Here is a 3,956-nt window from a genome sequence, read left to right on the forward strand (position 1 = left end):
CGTAGCCTGGTTTCAAAGCTGGTTACAACTTACCTGCCCGCAATGCGCACGCAAAGGATCTGCACTGCAACCTGTTACCCCCGCCCTGCCTTTGCTCAGTCTTTTCTACGCAAACCCAGGTCTTGCGGTCTTTTTGCTACAGATCATAAAGTTTTCTAAAACTCCGGGCATTTTTCTTGCTCTCTGACAGACTGCGTCCCAGGGGGTCCCTCTTTCCTGTGGAATGGGACAGAAATCTTGATGCTGAATTCAGCCGAGGCCCTTCCAGACCTGAGGAAAGCAAAAGGTTCGCTTCACATCCATGGAGATGAAACAACGTTTGTTTGCTTTCTGGCTAGGCTTAAGATCTCCTGACTCCTGCGATACGGCTGGTTTAACATGTATGACTTTAGGCATCAATTACACAAACAGTGTAATTGTTTGTTTATATGCTTCCATTGCCATGAGCACCAAGCTTAATTCGTTTCTGAACCACTTTAACACCCAGAGCACTTTCTGCAGAGCTATTAAAGCACTGGCAACTCAGGGTTACACATTCGTACAGATGGTTATTCTTCCTTAAGTGCCTTTGCCTTAACTGGATTACTTACCGTTTATTTTACATAATTTCCTCAACTTGCCAGGATCGCTTTTCTCAGAGCTGTTTGCAGCTCCTCCTGCTCTGGCAAAATTTACGCTGGCCTTGGAGACATTACTGAAAGTATTTAGTTCCCTGCAGAACTGGGCTTCAAACCTCCTTCCACTAGCACAAGGGAGCCAGTTACAGCTACTTTGACGTATGCCTTCCCAACTACTTACCCACTTACAAACCAGGACCTCCAACCCTCATTTCCCTTGGCTGCCGATGAAAAATACAGTCAGAGAGAGAGGCAAAGACTTTCTAAAATTAATGACAAACAGAAGAACCTTGTCTCGAGCGTTTCTCAGCTCTCCACCAAGGCGGTTGCTCCTGGCAGAGAAAACGTTTGATTGATTTACTGTGATTTTGCCTAGAGTATTGGCTAACGTGGGTTTATGGCCTTTTAACAATACAACCACTTGCCGGTTAGATGGGTTGTTTTGGTTGCCTGTCTCCACGCCTCGAGTCGCTGAAACCAGGCTGACCCTTCAGTCCCTTCTTTTTAACTGTGAGGCCACTTTTGCCCTTTTCCCGTTCCTGAGACTCGCGAAAGAGCTGTGAGAGACACCTAGCCGGTTCCCTATCCTAGGGAGGATTTAACAGCCAAAACGTTTCGCCTATCTCAATATCCGTGAGTCTGGGCTTCCCCCCCCGACACACACACACCTCATTTTGTGGGGATTTTTCACCTCGTTTTGTTCGCGCCGCTCGGGGGGTCCGCGGGGCGGCGCGCGGGAGCTGCGCGCGGGGCGGCGCCTCCCGCGGGGGCCGGCAGGGGGCCCCGCTGCTCCACGGCGCGGGCGCGCGGGCGGGGCGGGGCGCGGGCGCGCGGGCGGGGCGGGGCCGCAGCCGCTCACCTGGGGCGCGCCCCCCCCCCCCCCGCGGCCCCCCCCCCGCTGTAAGGCTCGGCGCTGGGCAGTGGGGGGGGGCTGCCGCTCTGCTCCCCAGGGAACTTTGGAGGTGGTGGGGCGACGGAGAGGCGGTTTGAAACCTCCCCCCCCCCCGCCCGCCCGCCCACCCGCGGGTGAGGTGGCGGCCCCGCTCACGCCGTTCGCCTGCTCTGCGGCGTTTTCCTCCGGTGCACCAGCCGCAGCAGAACGCACCGGTGCGCTGTGGGGGTTGCCGCGGCGCAGGGGGGGGGGGTCGGCAGGGGGATTTGGTGCCCGCCGTGCCTCCGACACGCGGGGGCCGGCGGAGGGGGCGGCCGCCTTGCCGGCCGGGGTACCCGCGGCTGAAGAGGCGCCCCCGAAGCGTGTGTGTGTGCCCCGGCGAGCGCTCCCGGCAGGCGGGCAGGGCTGCCGTGTTTATTTTTACAAGGAAGACCGTCCAACGGGCTGAAGAGCTTATTTTTAAAGCAACGCGGAGGGAGTTTGGCAGCGGTCGGGCACAGGCTGAGCCTGGCAGGCGCAGCAGGGCCGGGCGGCCGCAGGGCCGCCAGGCATCGCACGCCCTGGAGCCGGCTTTGGCCGCTGAACCCCCCAACTCCCGGCACCAGCAGGCAGACCTCAGCCCGTCATCCCTGTGCTAAACGCCCGATGGTGCGATTTTCCCTGCAGGAGCCGAGACTCCCCTCGTGGCTCTGCTAGGAGCTTCCCGTTTTGCATGTTACGCACGGAGGGACCTTACGGTTTCTTCTGCAGGCACATCTGGCAACAGCCACATCCCCTAATGCCCCTGGAGATGGTCTGTCTGCCCTTCTCACACCAGCCCGCAGGAGACTCCCTCTTCTTCCCCGTCTACGCTGTACTTAGATGGTTCCCCCACCCCCCTTCATAGCTGCCTTTAAAGGCAAGCAAAACAGGCAGTTGCCCGCAGCCTCTCCTGTGGGTTCCTATGTAAACTTTGCAGCTCTGTTTTCCCTGGACTTGTAGCGCTGTCATCACCCCCCTTTCCTGACCTTCTAACATCCCCCTCGAAAGCAGCCGTACCTTCCATCTCTTTTCTTGCCACAGAAGCTCTAATGGCCTGAACCAGCCCTCCCCCCTCGCTTTATCTCCTCTCTTTCTCTGCTGCAGCCTGCTCATGGAATGATGGACAAGCCAAAGGCTGAGAAAATACAGTAAAATGCCTTTCTTATCCTGTAATGACCAAGGGGGAGGGGACAGCCTGATAAAAATGACAAGCCAGAAGAATTGAGAGCCAAACCCTTCACCTGCCTGTCCTGCAGCAGACAGAAAACACTTGATAGACCTGCCATGATTGCGACTGCTGCAAGCCTGGAAAGAAAGGAATTAAGTACTGACCCAATTAGAGCTACAAGTTTCTGGCCAAAGAAATGTCCTTCTGCTACCTGTGAAGAGACTAATTCAGAGACTTGCAGGACAAAAACCTGAAGCAGGCTGAGCATCAGGAACTGGTGGAAAACACATCTGTAGCCCTGTGTTTCATGCCCAGAGGGCTTTGCTTTAGCACCTGGCATCTGCGTAGTCCCACTGCAGTGATGGAGGCTCACATGACATATAGATCCAGCTGCTCGCTTGGGCCTATCTCTATTTTCAACCAGCTACTTTACTCCTCTGTTTTTATTGGCATGATTTTTGACAGCAACCATAGTGCTGGATCAGCCATTTCCTGCCAGTGAGTGACCAGGAGGCAAACATTTCATTTGCTAAAGTGCCCCAATGGCGGTCCGAGCTGCTGTGCAACAAAACACCGATAGACCTGTGACATGGTGGGCTGCGAACAAAGCTCTGTCCACCTCCCATTTAAACAAATTCAACCTGAAGAGGCCACAGGGAGAGACCTATGGGGGAAGTAACAGGCATAAGACTTGACATATTCCTATGGCTGCTGGAAGTAAGCAGCACAGAAACATCCATGGATTTTCTGCTCTCCTTCCTTGCTCCTGAGTCTGGATGGAGACCAAAGGGGGCCACTTTCTGCCACTTTAGGGTCTGCCCTACTCAGCCTTCTGCCACCCTTGTGGCTGCCTCCAGTCCTGCTTGTCCAAATACCTCTTTCATCTCAGGTCTTCAGGTTCTCTAGCTGGGAGGAGAGGTAGCATGAGCAAATCATGTCCGTCAGGTGGTCTCTGTATGAAAATGCAGCCCCAGAGCTGGATGCAGCTACTGTGTGTTTGGGGAAGGGGGGGCTGGGGGACCTGTGTCATGTCTCTGCCAGGTGGCTCGGGCTTGACTCCACAGCAGTTAGCCCCCTGGATCAAATTGCCCTTTGCACCGTGCTGTGAAGACTTCTCAGACCCCCTCATAATTGTGCTCCAGACTGAGTGACGCGAAACATCCCCCCTCCACTGCACATTCCAGATTAAAACCTCACACAAAACACGGGTATCCCCAGTTCTTTTTAACAGAAAAAAAAAAAGGGAGGAAAAACCCCA

The sequence above is a fragment of the Haliaeetus albicilla genome, chromosome 19 (assembly GCF_947461875.1).
Source record: "Haliaeetus albicilla chromosome 19, bHalAlb1.1, whole genome shotgun sequence".
In the NCBI taxonomy this organism is placed as follows: Eukaryota; Metazoa; Chordata; class Aves; order Accipitriformes; family Accipitridae; genus Haliaeetus; species Haliaeetus albicilla.